Source organism: Nerophis ophidion, linkage group LG24, assembly GCF_033978795.1.
Source record: "Nerophis ophidion isolate RoL-2023_Sa linkage group LG24, RoL_Noph_v1.0, whole genome shotgun sequence".
NCBI lineage: Eukaryota > Metazoa > Chordata > Actinopteri > Syngnathiformes > Syngnathidae > Nerophis > Nerophis ophidion.
The window spans coordinates 20,611,494-20,632,693 of NC_084634.1; the positions used below are offsets into that span (position 1 = coordinate 20,611,494).

Consider the following 21,200-nt stretch of genomic DNA (forward strand, 5'->3'; position numbering starts at 1 on the left):
GTTTAACGGCCCAGCCCTTTAGGGATTTTTTTCAGAAATAATATTTTTTTAATTGATCTTGTTTGATAATTATTGATATCGTTTCATTGCTCAGCCCTATTGGCCTTTTTCCTTTTTTTATTCAATTTTTTTGTAATTATATATTTTTTTTACATAAGTTAGGTTTCTCATACACTTATATTCATGCACTAAACATGTTTTTACTATTTATACACTAAATAAGTATTTATTATTTATACACTAAACAAGTATTTAATATTCATATATTAAACAGTTGTTTAATTAATATTTATACACTAAACATGTAAATGACAAATTCGAAGTCTTGGACACTAAATAAGGCACACTTGGAAATAATGAATTTGCTAGTGTGTGCAGTTACAGCAGAAGTCCACAGGAGGGCGTACGTTCCCTCTTCATAAGTCTGGTGCCCCCTCCCCCCACATAAGTTATGTGTCTAGTTTTATCAGCCAGCCCTATTGGCCATTGTCCTACTTTTTTAACATCAGTCATGTGTCTATCATTATATATATTGTATTGTTTTACAGCCCAGCCCTATGTATTTTTTCAAATGACTGTTTTTTTAATTGGTTTCGATTTGATGTCTTTTGCAATATTTATTGACATCGTTTAATCGCCCAACCGTATCGACTTTTTTCCATTTTTTTCTATTTTTTCTATCTATGTGTGATGCTATTAAATTGATATATCGGTGTCAGCCAGCGATCCTTGGTCCGCTTCCGATGGTGCGGAGGCTTGGAGGCGTGTGTGGACTAATGGAGGGGGTGTTTCCACCAGGCGTGTATGGAGGCCTATTTCATTCAGGGGAGGAGCCAGAAATGATGACGTAAGAAGCCCCGTGACCGCTTCGGGAAGCAGTACAGATTTGCCGGGAAATTCGACAACTTATAAACCGCCCAAGCTCCATCGAAAATGTTGGCTTTTGAGTCTTGTGGTCAGTTGGGAATATGGAGAGAGAATAAAAACAGTTTTTTAAATGCCACTAGAATCAGGGGGTCCTTATTTTTCTTTTTTTCTTCTTTGTCATGAAAAAGGGAGGTTTTTGTGGTTAGTGCACTAATTGTAAGTGTATATTGTGTTTTTTTTGTTGATTTAAGAATTTTTTTTTTTATAAAAAATTCTTCTGCGGCCCGGTACCAATCGGTGGTTGGGGACCACTGCTGTACATCATTGTCCAAGTGACATTATATTGTCATCTTCTTCTTTATGCCATTTCCTCAAGGTGACAGAAAAACATGATACAACCTGCCTATCATGTGATTCTACCATCCATCCATCCATTTTCTACCGCTTATTCCCTTTCGGGGTCGCGGGGGGCGCTGGCGCCTATCTCAGCTACAATCGGGTGGAAGGCAGGGTACACCCTGGACAAGTCGCCACCTCATCACAGGGCCAACACAGATAGACAGACAACATTCACACTCACATTCACACACTAGGGACCATTTAGTGTTGCCAATCAACCTATCCCCAGGTGCATGTCTTTGGAAGTGGGAGGAAGCCGGAGTACCCGCAGGGAACCCACGCAGTCACGGGGAGAACATGCAAACTCCACACAGAAAGATCCCGAGCCTGGATTTGAACCCAGGACTGCAGGAACTTCGTATTGTGAGGCAGACGCACTAACCCCTCTGCCACCGTGAAGCCCCATGTGATTCTACCATGTTGGCAAAATACAAACACACAATATATTGACATATATAACACATAAAACATGGAATTAGAAGTGAACAGTACCCATCCCTACCAGCAAGTGTTGTTGTACTGGAAACTAATTTACAAACACAACTGCATCACACACAATACTCCACTATGGAATTGTTCTTATATTAAAATGAGAAACAAATCCATCTTTGAACAGCAATGGTTTGAAAAAGGCATTTGGTCACTGATGCACTTATTGAATGATAAAGTATTTTATTATTTGAAGATTTCATTAAGTACGACCTGCAAACAGACACAATATTTTAAGCAATTATAAAGGCTTTTGTTCAAAATATTGTAATTCCAGTAAATATATATATATATATTTTTTTTTTAATTCTTTACCATTTCTTCTTTATTGTATTTTCTCCGGAACAAAAACATAAAACTCATAATTTGAAAGTTTCCATTCTTCCAAACGCCAAGGAGTTAATTTAAGGAAAACATTTAAAATATTTTTTAAGATGTTGTTTTGCAATTGAAGACAACACTTGTTCGTTCTGTGATAGGGAAACAAATTAAACGGTTTTTTTTCATGAATGTATGCAAAATAAAGCTCTGTGAGATGATGTACAATATTGGCTTTTGCCTGACATTCCAAACTTTGATTGATATTGTTTTGGGGATGTTAAAAAAGGTAAAGAATGTTTAAAACACAATAGTGGGGATTTTTTTTTAACCCACAAATGTATGTTAGTAAAAACAAAACATCCTTCCACAAACAACTCAGCCATTTTCTCTCACTTTTTATTGCATAAAGGTAAAAGTACATACATATTAAGTTAAAGTATAAAAAAATCACAACACAATCATCATATTACAAAAGAGAGTAGTAAAGATGATTAATAAAATGGATTACAGAGACCCAACAAATGATTCATAAAGTCACACATTTTAAAATTGTATAAAAGACAACTGTTCAAATGATGTATAAAGTAAATAATAATATGCTTCCTGAAGTGGTCCAGAAGATGTTTCAGATGTGAACCAGTACATATGTATATCATATAAAGGTGATAATCTATGGGATTATCAACAATTACAAGTACAAATAAGTAATACTTTTATATTTCCAACTATCTAATCTATAAATGTAGAAGCATATTAAAAAGATTGTTGGACAAACAACAATGTCACACATGTTATATGTGCTGATGTTGTTAGAAAGTCAAAATGAAAGTCTGGACAGTTTATTTCAAATCCTGCAGTTTCATTTGCTGCTGCTGTTCTCACCAGCACACTTGTGTTTCTTACACTGGTACTTAGAAGACAATCTTTCACCACACACACTGCAACTCAACACTTTCTCTCCTGGGTGTCTTCTCATGTGTGCTAAAAGGTTTGATCGGTCACAAAAGCTTCTGTTGCAGATTGAACAGGAATGTGATTTTTCACCAGTGTGTTCTCATGTGTACTTTCATATTTTGACTTTGTGTAAAATCTTTACCACAGGTTGAACAGGAAAAAGATTTTTCACCAGTGTGTGTTCTCATGTGTACTTTCAAATGTTGACTTTGTGTAAAACTTTTACCACAGGTTGAACAAGAAAAAGCTTTTTCACCAGTGTGTATTCTCATGTGTACTTTCAAATGTTGACTTCTTGTAAAACCTTTACCACAGATTGAACAGGGAAAAGTTTTTTCACCAGTGTGTGTTCTCATGTGTAATTTCACATTCTGACTTTCTGTAAAACCTTTACCACAGATTGAACAAGAAATCGGTTTTTCACTAGTGTGTGTTCTCATGTGTGTTTTCACATCTGTACTATTTGTAAAACCTTTACCACAGGTCGAACAGGAAAAAGGTTTTTCTCCAGTGTGTGTTCTCATGTGTCTTTTCAAATTATTACTTTCTGTAAAACCTTTACCACAGATTGAACAAGAAAAAGGTTTTTCACCAGTGTGTATTCTCATGTGTACTTTCAAATGTTGACTTCTTGTAAAACCTTTACCACAGATTGAACAGGGAAAAGTTTTTTCACCAGTGTGTGTTCTCATGTGTACTTTCACATTCTGACTTTCTGTAAAACCTTTACCACAGATTGAACAAGAAAAAGGTTTTTCACTAGTGTGTGTTCTCATGTGTGTTTTCACATCTGTACTATTTGTAAAACCTTTACCACAGGTCGAACAGGAAAAAGGTTTTTCTCCAGTGTGTGTTTTCATGTGTACTTTCAAATTTTGACGTTGTGTAAAACCTTTACCACAGGTTGAACAAGAAAAAGGTTTTTCACCAGTGTGTGTTCTCATGTGTACTTTCAAATTCTGACGTTGTGTAAAACCTTTACTACAGAGTGAACAAGAAAAAGGTTTTTCTCCAGTGTGTGATCTTATGTGTAATTTCAGAGAACTATGGTATTTAAAGGTTTTGTGACAGTGAGAACAAGTGAAGTGAGTGTTGTCAGTGTGACATGTCTTATCATCTTTAGAGTCTTCATCATCAGTGTCAGGAGAGTGTGACGTTGTGTCCTCACTATCTGATAGTGGAGCTAAGAGCTTGTCTGCTTGTGATCCTCCACAGTGGTCTCCATCAGCTTCTGTTGTCATGTGTTGTGTTGAGCTGCTGCTTGGAGGCTCCCCCCCTCCCCTCTCCTCACTTTCACCTTTCACCTCATCATCTTCACTCTTCACAGGGACACCAGTCACTGGGAACTCCTCCAACCATTTAGGCTGACTGATGCCCTCTTCCTCCTCTTCCTCTCTAATGTGCGGCGGCTCTTGGTCCTCCTCTTCCTCTTTAATGTGCGGCGTGTCTTGGTCCTCCTCTTCCTCTTTAATGTGCGGCGGCTCTTGGTCCTCCTCTTCCTCTTTAATGTGCGGCGTATCTTGGTCTTCCTCTTCCTCTTTAATGTGAGGGTTCAGTGGGTCCTCCTCTTCCTGTTTAATGTGAGGGGTCAGTGGGTCCTCCTCTTTATTTTTGATGTGTAAGATCAGTGGGTCCTCCGCTTGCCCTTTAATGTGAAGGGTCAGTTTAACATTATGGGTCTGTGGCGTCTCAACTTCCTCTTTAATGTGGGGGGGCTGTGGTTCCTCTTCCTGCTCACGAAAAAGATGTTCTTCGACATCTACGGGACGGGAGAAAACAAACTTTCTTTAGAAAAGTCCAGCTTTGCTCAGTCACATGAGACATTGTCCTGCACCAACATATGATCTCACAATCTCATCAATTTCCCCTCACAGCAGTCAGGGTACTTCCAGCTGACACATGAAGAAGACCTTCAGGGGAATGCCTTCCCAGGCTAACATCCAATCCACCTTATTCATATAAAAACATCCTCAAATTAATTCCTGCAATCCATACTAGTGTGCTGTTCTCTCTCTGAATAAGTCATACACACACAGGAAATAATGTACCACATGGCAGCCTCCACGCAGTAGTACTAGTGATGAGCTCCCCCTGCTGGTGGACAATAATTACTGTCATTTTCACATTCCTCTTTAGAGACATGTCACACTAAAAATAGCATGAGCATAGTCAACATCCATCCATCCATTTTCTACTGTACTGTTCAAAGTCAAACATGTTGTCCAAAAAAGATGACATCTGTTTTACTTTCATTTAGATAGTGTCACCACAGTTAAACTGGGAAGAAGTAATCAGATTACTGACTACTCCTTCAAAAGATAACTTGTTTACCTTATTAATAATAGTAATATTGAATTAATTTAGTGTGTTTCTAGACACTCAAATTGCGTTGCAGTGAGAACTGAGAAGACATCATTCATGCAGTCCACCCACTCAATGTGGTAAGCTACATTTAATTATTATAATAATATTAAGTAGATGAAGAAATTCCTGAAAGAATTGTGTGTGAATGCTCCAATGCTGAAGCTGAACTGAAAGGTTGACAGAATGTAGTATGAATGTAAGAATAGTTAGAATGTTGAAGAGTTTGAATCTCGGGAAAACTGGGATTTTTTTAAGTTCTCAAACCAACATGCTTTTTTTGTCCTGACTGTATCATGTTGTATGCATCCATGTGTGATGTATCATGTTGTATGTGTGATGTATCATGTTGTATGCATGCATGTGTGATGTATCATGTTGTATGCATGTATGTGTGATGTATCATGTTGTATGCATCCATGTGTGATGTATCATGTTGTATGCATGCATGTGTGATGTATCATGTTGTATGCATGCATGTGTGATGTATCATGTTGTATGCATCCATGTGTGATGTATCATGTTGTATGCATGCATGTGTGATGTATCATGTTGTATGCATCCATGTGTGATGTATCATGTTGTATGCATGCATGTGTGATGTATCATGTTGTATGCATGTGTGATGTATCATGTTGTATGCATCCATGTGTGATGTATCATGTTGTATGCATGCATGTGTGATGTATCATGTTGTATGCATGCATGTGTGATGTATCATGTTGTACGCATGCATGTGTGATGTATCATGTTGTATGCATGCATGTGTGATGTATCATGTTGTATGCATGCATGTGTGATGTATCATGTTGTATGCATCCATGTGTGATGTATCATGTTGTATGCATGCATGTGTGATGTATCATGTTGTATGCATGTGTGATGTATCATGTTGTATGCATGCATGTGTGATGTATCATGTTGTATGCATGCATGTGTGATGTGTCATGTTGTATGCATGCAAGTGTGATGTATCATGTTGTATGTGTGATGTATCATGTTGTATGCATGCATGTGTGATGTATCATGTTGTATGCATGCATGTGTGATGTATCATGTTGTATAAATGCATGTGTGATGTATCATGTTGTATGTGTGATGTATCATGTTGTATGCATGCATGTGTGATGTATCATGTTGTATGTGTGATGTATCATGTTGTATGCATGCATGTGTGATGTATCATGTTGTATGCATGAATGTGTGATGTATCATGTTGTATGCATGCATGTGTGATGTGTCATGTTGTATGCATGCAAGTGTGATGTATCATGTTGTATGTGTGATGTATCATGTTGTATGCATGCATGTGTGATGTATCATGTTGTATGCATGCATGTGTGATGTATCATGTTGTATGCATGCATGTGTGATGTATCATGTTGTATGTGTGATGTATCATGTTGTATGCATGCATGTGTGATGTATCATGTTGTATGTGTGATGTATCATGTTGTATGCATGCATGTGTGATGTATCATGTTGTGTGCATGCATGTGTGATGTGTCATGTTGTATGCATGCAAGTGTGATGTATCATGTTGTATGTGTGATGTATCATGTTGTATGCATGCATGTGTGATGTATCATGTTGTATGCATGCATGTGTGATGTATCATGTTGTATGCATGCAAGTGTGATGTATCATGTTGTATGTGTGATGTATCATGTTGTATGCATGCATGTGTGATGTATCATGTTGTATGCATCCATGTGTGATGTATCATGTTGTATGCATGCATGTGTGATGTATCATGTTGTATGCATGTGTGATGTATCATGTTGTATGCATGCATGTGGGATGTATCATGATGTATGCATCCATGTGTGATGTATCATGTTGTATGCATGCATGTGTGATGTATCATGTTGTATGCATGCAAGTGTGATGTATCATGTTGTATGCATGCATGTGTGATGTATCATGTTGTATGCATGCATGTGTGATGTATCATGTTGTATGCATGCAAGTGTGATGTATCATGTTGTATGTGTGATGTATCATGTTGTATGCATGCATGTGTGATGTATCATGTTGTATGCAGGCATGTGTGATGTATCATGTTGTATGCATGCATGTGTGATGTATCATGTTGTATACATGCATGTGTGATGTATCATGTTGTATGCATGCATGTGTGATGTATCATGTTGTATGCATCCATGTGTGATGTATCATGTTGTATGCATGCATGTGTGATGTATCATGTTGTATGCATGCAAGTGTGATGTATCATGTTGTATGCATGCATGTGTGATGTATCATGTTGTATGCATGCATGTGTGATGTATCATGTTGTGTGCATGCAAGTGTGATGTATCATGTTGTATGTGTGATGTATCATGTTGTATGCATGCATGTGTGATGTATCATGTTGTATGCATGCATGTGTGATGTATCATGTTGTATGCATGCATGTGTGATGTATCATGTTGTATACATGCATGTGTGATGTATCATGTTGTATGCATGCATGTGTGATGTATCATGTTGTATGCATGCAAGTGTGATGTATCATGTTGTATGCATGCATGTGTGATGTATCATGTTGTATGCAGGCATGTGTGATGTATCATGTTGTATGCATGCATGTGTGATGTATCATGTTGTATGCAGGCATGTGTGATGTATCATGTTGTATGCATGCATGTGTGATGTATCATGTTGTATACATGCATGTGTGATGTATCATGTTGTATGCATGCATGTGTGATGTATCATGTTGTATGCATCCATGTGTGATGTATCATGTTGTATGCATGCATGTGTGATGTATCATGTTGTATGCATGCAAGTGTGATGTATCATGTTGTATGCATGCATGTGTGATGTATCATGTTGTATGCATGCATGTGTGATGTATCATGTTGTGTGCATGCAAGTGTGATGTATCATGTTGTATGTGTGATGTATCATGTTGTATGCATGCATGTGTGATGTATCATGTTGTATGCATGCATGTGTGATGTATCATGTTGTATGCATGCATGTGTGATGTATCATGTTGTATGCATCCATGTGTGATGTATCATGTTGTATGCATGCATGTGTGATGTATCATGTTGTATGCATGCAAGTGTGATGTATCATGTTGTATGCATGCATGTGTGATGTATCATGTTGTATGCATGCATGTGTGATGTATCATGTTGTGTGCATGCAAGTGTGATGTATCATGTTGTATGTGTGATGTATCATGTTGTATGCATGCATGTGTGATGTATCATGTTGTATGCATGCATGTGTGATGTATCATGTTGTATGCATGCATGTGTGATGTATCATGTTGTATACATGCATGTGTGATGTATCATGTTGTATGCATGCATGTGTGATGTATCATGTTGTATGCATGCATGTGTGATGTATCATGTTGTATGCATGCATGTGTGATGTATCATGTTGTATGCATGCAAGTGTGATGTATCATGTTGTATGCATGCATGTGTGATGTATCATGTTGTATGCAGGCATGTGTGATGTATCATGTTGTATGCATGCATGTGTGATGTATCATGTTGTATGCAGGCATGTGTGATGTATCATGTTGTATGCATGCATGTGTGATGTATCATGTTGTATACATGCATGTGTGATGTATCATGTTGTATGCATGCATGTGTGATGTATCATGTTGTATGCATCCATGTGTGATGTATCATGTTGTATGCATATATGTGTGATGTATCATGTTGTATGCATGCAAGTGTGATGTATCATGTTGTATGCATGCATGTGTGATGTATCATGTTGTATGCATGCAAGTGTGATGTATCATGTTGTATGCATGCATGTGTGATGTATCATGTTGTATGCATGCATGTGTGATGTATCATGTTGTATGCATGCAAGTGTGATGTATCATGTTGTATGCATGCATGTGTGATGTATCATGTTGTATGCATGCATGTGTGATGTATCATGTTGTGTGCATGCAAGTGTGATGTATCATGTTGTATGTGTGATGAATCATGTTGTATGCATGCATGTGTGATGTATCATGTTGTATGCATGCATGTGTGATGTATCATGTTGTATGCATGCATGTGTGATGTATCATGTTGTATACATGCATGTGTGATGTATCATGTTGTATGCATGCATGTGTGATGTATCATGTTGTATGCATGCATGTGTGATGTATCATGTTGTGTGCATGCAAGTGTGATGTATCATGTTGTATGTGTGATGTATCATGTTGTATGCATGCATGTGTGATGTATCATGTTGTATGCATGCAAGTGTGATGTATCATGTTGTATGCATGCATGTGTGATGTATCATGTTGTATGCATGCATGTGTGATGTATCATGTTGTGTGCATGCAAGTGTGATGTATCATGTTGTATGTGTGATGTATCATGTTGTATGCATGCATGTGTGATGTATCATGTTGTATGCATGCATGTGTGATGTATCATGTTGTATGCATGCATGTGTGATGTATCATGTTGTATACATGCATGTGTGATGTATCATGTTGTATGCATGCATGTGTGATGTATCATGTTGTATGCATGCATGTGTGATGTATCATGTTGTATGCATGCATGTGTGATGTATCATGTTGTATGCATGCATGTGTGATGTATCATGTTGTATGCATCCATGTGTGATGTATCATGTTGTATGCATGCATGTGTGATGTATCATGTTGTATGCATGCAAGTGTGATGTATCATGTTGTATGCATGCATGTGTGATGTATCATGTTGTATGCATGCATGTGTGATGTATCATGTTGTGTGCATGCAAGTGTGATGTATCATGTTGTATGTGTGATGTATCATGTTGTATGCATGCATGTGTGATGTATCATGTTGTATGCATGCATGTGTGATGTATCATGTTGTATGCATGCATGTGTGATGTATCATGTTGTATACATGCATGTGTGATGTATCATGTTGTATGCATGCATGTGTGATGTATCATGTTGTATGCATGCATGTGTGATGTATCATGTTGTATGCATGCATGTGTGATGTATCATGTTGTATGCATGCAAGTGTGATGTATCATGTTGTATGCATGCATGTGTGATGTATCATGTTGTATGCAGGCATGTGTGATGTATCATGTTGTATGCATGCATGTGTGATGTATCATGGTGTATGCAGGCATGTGTGATGTATCATGTTGTATGCATGCATGTGTGATGTATCATGTTGTATACATGCATGTGTGATGTATCATGTTGTATGCATGCATGTGTGATGTATCATGTTGTATGCATCCATGTGTGATGTATCATGTTGTATGCATATATGTGTGATGTATCATGTTGTATGCATGCAAGTGTGATGTATCATGTTGTATGCATGCATGTGTGATGTATCATGTTGTATGCATGCAAGTGTGATGTATCATGTTGTATGCATGCATGTGTGATGTATCATGTTGTATGCATGCATGTGTGATGTATCATGTTGTGTGCATGCAAGTGTGATGTATCATGTTGTATGCATGCATGTGTGATGTATCATGTTGTATGCATGCAAGTGTGATGTATCATGTTGTATGCATGCATGTGTGATGTATCATGTTGTATGCATGCATGTGTGATGTATCATGTTGTGTGCATGCAAGTGTGATGTATCATGTTGTATGTGTGATGTATCATGTTGTATGCATGCATGTGTGATGTATCATGTTGTATGCATGCATGTGTGATGTATCATGTTGTATGCATGCATGTGTGATGTATCATGTTGTATACATGCATGTGTGATGTATCATGTTGTATGCATGCATGTGTGATGTATCATGTTGTATGCATGCAAGTGTGATGTATCATGTTGTATGCATGCATGTGTGATGTATCATGTTGTATGCAGGCATGTGTGATGTATCATGTTGTATGCATGCATGTGTGATGTATCATGTTGTATGCAGGCATGTGTGATGTATCATGTTGTATGCATGCATGTGTGATGTATCATGTTGTATACATGCATGTGTGATGTATCATGTTGTATGCATGCATGTGTGATGTATCATGTTGTATGCATGCATGTGTGATGTATCATGTTGTATGCATGCAAGTGTGATGTATCATGTTGTATGTGTGATGTATCATGTTGTATGCATGCATGTGTGATGTATCATGTTGTATGCATGCATGTGTGATGTATCATGTTGTATGCATGCAAGTGTGATGTATCATGTTGTATGCATGCATGTGTGATGTATCATGTTGTATGCATGCATGTGTGATGTATCATGTTGTATGCATGCAAGTGTGATGTATCATGTTGTATGTGTGATGTATCATGTTGTATGCATGCATGTGTGATGTATCATGCTGTATGCATGCATGTGTGATGTATCATGTTGTGTGCATGCAAGTGTGATGTATCATGTTGTATGTGTGATGTATCATGTTGTATGCATGCATGTGTGATGTATCATGTTGTATGCATGCATGTGTGATGTATCATGTTGTATGCATGCATGTGTGATGTATCATGTTGTATACATGCATGTGTGATGTATCATGTTGTATGCATGCATGTGTGATGTATCATGTTGTATGCATGCATGTGTGATGTATCATGTTGTATGCATGCATGTGTGATGTATCATGTTGTATGCATGCAAGTGTGATGTATCATGTTGTATGTGTGATGTATCATGTTGTATGCATGCATGTGTGATGTATCATGTTGTATGCATGCATGTGTGATGTATCATGTTGTATGCATGCAAGTGTGATGTATCATGTTGTATGCATGCATGTGTGATGTATCATGTTGTATGCATGCATGTGTGATGTATCATGTTGTATGCATGCAAGTGTGATGTATCATGTTGTATGTGTGATGTATCATGTTGTATGCATGCATGTGTGATGTATCATGTTGTATGCATGTATGTGTGATGTATCATGTTGTATGCATGCAAGTGTGATGTATCATGTTGTATGCATGCAAGTGTGATGTATCATGTTGTATGTGTGATGTATCATGTTGTATGCATGCATGTGTGATGTATCATGTTGTATGCATCCATGTGTGATGTATCATGTTGTATGCATGCATGTGTGATGTATCATGTTGTATGCATGTGTGATGTATCATGTTGTATGCATGCATGTGGGATGTATCATGATGTATGCATCCATGTGTGATGTATCATGTTATATGCATGCATGTGTGATGTATCATGTTGTATGCATGCAAGTGTGATGTATCATGTTGTATGCATGCATGTGTGATGTATCATGTTGTATGCATGCAAGTGTGATGTATCATGTTGTATGTGTGATGTATCATGTTGTATGCATGCATGTGTGATGTATCATGTTGTATGCAGGCATGTGTGATGTATCATGTTGTATGCATGCATGTGTGATGTATCATGTTGTATACATGCATGTGTGATGTATCATGTTGTATGCATGCATGTGTGATGTATCATGTTGTATGCATCCATGTGTGATGTATCATGTTGTATGCATGCATGTGTGATGTATCATGTTGTATGCATGCAAGTGGGATGTATCATGTTGTATGCATGCATGTGTGATGTATCATGTTGTATGCATGCATGTGTGATGTATCATGTTGTACGCATGCAAGTGTGATGTATCATGTTGCATGTGTGATGTATCATGTTGTATGCATGCATGTGTGATGTATCATGTTGTATGCATGCATGTGTGATGTATCATGTTGTATGCATGCATGTGTGATGTATCATGTTGTATACATGCATGTGTGATGTATCATGTTGTATGCATGCATGTGTGATGTATCATGTTGTATGCATCCATGTGTGATGTATCATGTTGTATGCATGCATGTGTGATGTATCATGTTGTATGCATGCAAGTGTGATGTATCATGTTGTATGCATGCATGTGTGATGTATCATGTTGTATGCATGCATGTGTGATGTATCATGTTGTATGCATGCAAGTGTGATGTATCATGTTGTATGTGTGATGTATCATGTTGTATGCATGCATGTGTGATGTATCATGCTGTATGTGTGATGTATCATGTTGTATGCATGCATGTGTGATGTATCATGTTGTATGCATGCATGTGTGATGTATCATGTTGTATGCATGCATGTGTGATGTATCATGTTGTATGCATGCAAGTGTGATGTATCATGTTGTATGTGTGATGTATCATGTTGTATGCATGCATGTGTGATGTATCATGTTGTATGCATGCATGTGTGATGTATCATGTTGTATGCATCCATGTGTGATGTATCATGTTGTATGCATGCATGTGTGATGTATCATGTTGTATGCATGTGTGATGTATCATGTTGTATGCATGCATGTGGGATGTATCATGATGTATGCATCCATGTGTGATGTATCATGTTGTATGCATGCATGTGTGATGTATCATGTTGTATGCATGCAAGTGTGATGTATCATGTTGTATGCATGCATGTGTGATGTATCATGTTGTATGCATGCATGTGTGATGTATCATGTTGTATACATGCATGTGTGATGTATCATGTTGTATGCATGCATGTGTGATGTATCATGTTGTATGCATGCATGTGTGATGTATCATGTTGTATGCATGCAAGTGTGATGTATCATGTTGTATGTGTGATGTATCATGTTGTATGCATGCATGTGTGATGTATCATGTTGTATGCATGCATGTGTGATGTATCATGTTGTATGCATCCATGTGTGATGTATCATGTTGTATGCATGCATGTGTGATGTATCATGTTGTATGCATGTGTGATGTATCATGTTGATTGCATGCATGTGGGATGTATCATGATGTATGCATCCATGTGTAATGTATCATGTTGTGTGCATGCATGTGTGATGTATCATGTTGTATGCATGCAAGTGTGATGTATCATGTTGTATGCATGCATGTGTGATGTATCATGTTGTATGCATGCAAGTGTGATGTATCATGTTGTATGTGTGATGTATCATGTTGTATGCATGCATGTGTGATGTATCATGTTGTATGCAGGCATGTGTGATGTATCATGTTGTATGCATGCATGTGTGATGTATCATGTTGTATACATGCATGTGTGATGTATCATGTTGTATGCATGCATGTGTGATGTATCATGTTGTATGCATCCATGTGTGATGTATCATGTTGTATGCATGCATGTGTGATGTATCATGTTGTATGCATGCAAGTGTGATGTATCATGTTGTATGCATGCATGTGTGATGTATCATGTTGTATGCATGCATGTGTGATGTATCATGTTGTATGCATGCAAGTGTGATGTATCATGTTGTATGTGTGATGTATCATGTTGTATGCATGCATGTGTGATGTATCATGTTGTATGCATGCATGTGTGATGTATCATGTTGTATACATGCATGTGTGATGTATCATGTTGTATGCATGCATGTGTGATGTATCATGTTGTATGCATCCATGTGTGATGTATCATGTTGTATGCATGCATGTGTGATGTATCATGTTGTATGCATGCAAGTGTGATGTATCATGTTGTATGCATGCATGTGTGATGTATCATGTTGTATGCATGCATGTGTGATGTATCATGTTGTATGCATGCAAGTGTGATGTATCATGTTGTATGTGTGATGTATCATGTTGTATGCATGCATGTGTGATGTATCATGTTGTATGCATGCATGTGTGATGTATCATGTTGTATGTGTGATGTATCATGTTGTATGCATGCATGTGTGATGTATCATGTTGTATGCATGCATGTGTGATGTATCATGTTGTATGCATGCATGTGTGATGTATCATGTTGTATGCATGCAAGTGTGATGTATCATGTTGTATGTGTGATGTATCATGTTGTATGCATGCATGTGTGATGTATCATGTTGTATGCATGCATGTGTGATGTATCATGTTGTATGCATCCATGTGTGATGTATCATGTTGTATGCATGCATGTGTGATGTATCATGTTGTATGCATCCATGTGTGATGTATCATGTTGTATGCATGCATGTGTGATGTATCATTTTGTATGCATGTGTGATGTATCATGTTGTATGCATGCATGTGGGATGTATCATGATGTATGCATCCATGTGTGATGTATCATGTTGTATGCATGCATGTGTGATGTATCATGTTGTATGCATGCAAGTGTGATGTATCATGTTGTATGTGTGATGTATCATGTTGTATGCATGCATGTGTGATGTATCATGTTGTATGCATGCAAGTGTGATGTATCATGTTGTATGTGTGATGTATCATGTTGTATGCATGCATGTGTGATGTATCATGTTGTATGCAGGCATGTGTGATGTATCATGTTGTATGCATGCATGTGTGATGTATCATGTTGTATACATGCATGTGTGATGTATCATGTTGTATGCATGCATGTGTGATGTATCATGTTGTATGCATCCATGTGTGATGTATCATGTTGTATGCATGCATGTGTGATGTATCATGTTGTATGCATGCAAGTGTGATGTATCATGTTGTATGCATGCATGTGTGATGTATCATGTTGTATGCATGCATGTGTGATGTATCATGTTGTTTGCATGCAAGTGTGATGTTTCATGTTGTATGTGTGATGTATCATGTTGTATGCATGCATGTGTGATGTATCATGTTGTATGCATGCATGTGTGATGTATAATGTTGTATGCATGCATGTGTGATGTATCATGTTGTATACATGCATGTGTGATGTATCATGTTGTATGCATGCATGTGTGATGTATCATGTTGTATGCATCCATGTGTGATGTATCATGTTGTATGCATGCATGTGTGATGTATCATGTGTTATGCATGCAAGTGTGATGTATCATGTTGTATGCATGCATGTGTGATGTATCATGTTGTATGCATGCATGTGTGATGTATCATGTTGTATGCATGCAAGTGTGATGTATCATGTTGTATGTGTGATGTATCATGTTGTATGCATGCATGTGTGATGTATCATGTTGTATGCAGGCATGTGTGATGTATCATGTTGTATGCATGCATGTGTGATGTATCATGTTGTATACATGCATGTGTGATGTATCATGTTGTATGCATGCATGTGTGATGTATCATGTTGTATGCATCCATGTGTGATGTATCATGTTGTATGCATGCATGTGTGATGTATCATGTTGTATGCATGCAAGTGTGATGTATCATGTTGTATGCATGCATGTGTGATGTATCATGTTGTATGCATGCATGTGTGATGTATCATGTTGTATGTGTGATGTATCATGTTGTATGCATGCATGTGCGATGTATCATGTTGTATGCATGCATGTGTGATGTATCATGTTGTATGCATGCATGTGTGATGTATCATGTTGTATGCATGCATGTGTGATGTATCATGTTGTATACATGCATGTGTGATGTATCATGTTGTATGCATGCATGTGTGATGTATCATGTTGTATGCATCCATGTGTGATGTATCATGTTGTATGCATGCATGTGTGATGTATCATGTTGTATGCATGCAAGTGTGATGTATCATGTTGTATGCATGCATGTGTGATGTATCATGTTGTATGCATGCATGTGTGATGTATCATGTTGTATGCATGCAAGTGTGATGTATCATGTTGTATGTGTGATGTATCATGTTGTATGCATGCATGTGTGATGTATCATGTTGTATGCATGCATGTGTGATGTATCATGTTGTATACATGCATGTGTGATGTATCATGTTGTATACATGCATGTGTGATGTATCATGTTGTATGTGTGATGTATCATGTTGTATGCATGTATGTGTGATGTATCATGTTGTATGCATGTATGTGTGATGTATCATGTTGTATGCATGTATGTGTGATGTATCATGTTGTATGCATGCATGTGTGATGTATCATGTTGTATGCATGCATGTGTGATGTATCATGTTGTATGCATGCAAATGTGATGTATCATGTTGTATGCATGCATGTGTGATGTATCATGTTGTATGCATGTGTGATGTATCATGTTGTATGCATGCATGTGGGATGTATCATGATGTATGCATCCATGTGTGATGTATCATGTTGTATGCATGCATGTGTGATGTATCATGTTGTATGCATGCAAGTGTGATGTATCATGTTGTATGCATGCATGTGTGATGTATCATGTTGTATGCATGCATGTGTGATGTATCATGTTGTATGCATGCAAGTGTGATGTATCATGTTGTATGTGTGATGTATCATGTTGTATGCATGCATGTGTGATGTATCATGTTGTATGCAGGCATGTGTGATGTATCATGTTGTATGCATGCATGTGTGATGTATCATGTTGTATACATGCATGTGTGATGTATCATGTTGTATGCATGCATGTGTGATGTATCATGTTGTATGCATCCATGTGTGATGTATCATGTTGTATGCATGCATGTGTGATGTATCATGTTGTATGCATGCAAGTGTGATGTATCATGTTGTATGCATGCATGTGTGATGTATCATGTTGTATGCATGCATGTGTGATGTATCATGTTGTTTGCATGCAAGTGTGATGTTTCATGTTGTATGTGTGATGTATCATGTTGTATGCATGCATGTGTGATGTATCATGTTGTATGCATGCATGTGTGATGTATCATGTTGTATGCATGCATGTGTGATGTATCATGTTGTATACATGCATGTGTGATGCATCATGTTGTATGCATGCATGTGGGATGTATCATGTTGTATGCATCCATGTGTGATGTATCATGTTGTATGCATGCATGTGTGATGTATCATGTGTTATGCATGCAAGTGTGATGTATCATGTTGTATGCATGCATGTGTGATGTATCATGTTGTATGCATGCATGTGTGATGTATCATGTTGTATGCATGCAAGTGTGATGTATCATGTTGTATGTGTGATGTATCATGTTGTATGCATGCATGTGTGATGTATCATGTTGTATGCAGGCATGTGTGATGTATCATGTTGTATGCATGCATGTGTGATGTATCATGTTGTATACATGCATGTGTGATGTATCATGTTGTATGCATGCATGTGTGATGTATCATGTTGTATGCATCCATGTGTGATGTATCATGTTGTATGCATGCATGTGTGATGTATCATGCTGTATGCATGCAAGTGTGATGTATCATGTTGTATGCATGCATGTGTGATGTATCATGTTGTATGCATGCATGTGTGATGTATCATGTTGTATGTGTGATGTATCATGTTGTATGCATGCATGTGCGATGTATCATGTTGTATGCATGCATGTGTGATGTATCATGTTGTATGCATGCATGTGTGATGTATCATGTTGTATGCATGCATGTGTGATGTATCATGTTGTATACATGCATGTGTGATGTATCATGTTGTATGCATGCATGTGTGATGTATCATGTTGTATGCATCCATGTGTGATGTATCATGTTGTATGCATGCATGTGTGATGTATCATGTTGTATGCATGCAAGTGTGATGTATCATGTTGTATGCATGCATGTGTGATGTATCATGTTGTATGCATGCATGTGTGATGTATCATGTTGTATGCATGCAAGTGTGATGTATCATGTTGTATGTGTGATGTATCATGTTGTATGCATGCATGTGTGATGTATCATGTTGTATGCATGCATGTGTGATGTATCATGTTGTATGTGTGATGTATCATGTTGTATGCATGTATGTGTGATGTATCATGTTGTATGCATGTATGTGTGATGTATCATGTTGTATGCATGTATGTGTGATGTATCATGTTGTATGCATGCATGTGTGATGTATCATGTTGTATGCATGCATGTGTGATGTATCATGTTGTATGCATGCAAGTGTGATGTATCATGTTGTATGCATGCATGTGTGATGTATCATGTTGTATACATGCATTCGTGATGTATCATGTTGTATACATGCATGTGTGATGTATCATGTTGTATGCATGTATGTGTGATGTATCATGTTGTATGCACGTATGTGCGATGTATCATGTTGTATGCATGCATGTGTGATGTATCATGTTGTATGCATGCATGTGTGATGTATCATGTTGTATGCATGCATGTGTGATGTATCATGTTGTATGCATGCATGTGTGATGTATCACGTTGTATGCATGCATGTGTGATGTATCATGTTGTATGCATGCATGTGTGATGTATCATGTTTTATGCAAGCATGTGTGATGTATCATGTTGTATGCATGAATGTGTGATGTATCATGTTGTATGTGTGATGTATCATGTTGTATGCATGCATGTGTGATGTATAATGTTGTATGCATGCATGTGTGATGTATCATGTTGTATACATGCATGTGTTATGTATCATGTTGTATGCTTCCATGTGTGATGTATCATGTTGTATTCTTGCATGTGTGATGTATCATGTTGTATACATGCATGTGTGATGTATCATGTTGTATGCATGCATGTGTGATGTATCATGTTGTATACATGCATGTGTTATGTATCATGTTGTATGCTTCCATGTGTGATGTATCATGTTCTATTCTTGCATGTGTGATGTATCATGTTGTATGCATGCATGTGTGATGTATCATGTTGTATGCTTGCATGTGTGATGTATCATGTTGTATGTGTGATGTATCATGTTGTATGCATGCATGTGTGATGTATCATGTTGTATGCATGCATGTGTGATGTATCATGTTGTATGCATGCATGTGTGATGTATCATGTTGTATGCATGCATGTGTGATGTATCATGTTGTATGCATGCATGTGTGATGTATCACGTTGTATGCATGCATGTGTGATGTATCATGTTGTATGCATGCATGTGTGATGTATCATGTTTTATGCAAGCATGTGTGATGTATCATGTTGTATGCATGAATGTGTGATGTATCATGTTGTATGTGTGGAGTATCATGTTGTATGCATGCATGTGTGATGTATAATGTTGTATGCATGCATGTGTGATGTATCATGTTGTATACATGCATGTGTTATGTATCATGTTGTATGCTTCCATGTGTGATGTATCATGTTGTATTCTTGCATGTGTGATGTATCATGTTGTATACATGCATGTGTGATGTATCATGTTGTATGCATGCATGTGTGATGTATCATGTTGTATACATGCATGTGTTATGTATCATGTTGTATGCTTCCATGTGTGATGTATCATGTTCTATTCTTGCATGTGTGATGTATCATGTTGTATGCATGCATGTGTGATGTATCATGTTGTATGCTTGCATGTGTGATGTATCATGTTGTATGTGTGATGTATCATGTTGTATGCATGCATGTGTGATGTATCATGTTGTATGCATGCATGTGTGATGTATCATGTTGTATGCATGCATGTGTGATGTATCATGTTGTATACATGCATGTGTGATGTATCATGTTGTATGCATGCATGTGTGATGTATCATGTTGTATGCAAGCATGTGTGATGTATCATGTTGTATACATGCATGTGTGATGTATCATGTTGTATGTGTGATGTATCATGTTGTATGCATGCATGTGTGATGTATCATGTTGTATACATGCATGTGTTATGTATCATGTTGTATGCTTCCATGTGTGATGTATCATGTTGTATTCTTGCATGTGTGATGTATCATGTTGTATGTGTGATGTATCATGTTGTATGTGTGATGTATCATGTTGTATGCATACATGTGTGATGTATCATGTTGTATACATGCATGTGTTATGTATCATGTTGTATGCTTCCATGTGTGATGTATCATGTTGTATTCTTGCATGTGTGATGTATCATGTTGTATACATGCATGTGTGATGTATCATGTTGTATGCATGCATGTGTGATGTATCATGTTGTATACATGCATGTGTTATGTATCATGTTGTATGCTTCCATGTGTGATGTATCATGTTG

At 37.4% G+C, this 21,200-nt stretch overlaps 1 protein-coding gene and 1 pseudogene across 2 annotated transcripts in view; one reads left to right on the plus strand and one right to left on the minus strand.

The window, feature by feature from the left end:
- Positions 1-21,200, plus strand: part of LOC133542088 (gastrula zinc finger protein XlCGF57.1-like) — a 339,706-nt gene that overhangs the window by 202,227 nt on the left and 116,279 nt on the right. The gene's annotated exons all lie outside the window — the stretch shown is intronic.
- Positions 2,485-21,200, minus strand: part of LOC133542083 (zinc finger protein 37-like) — a 115,445-nt pseudogene continuing 96,729 nt past the window's right edge.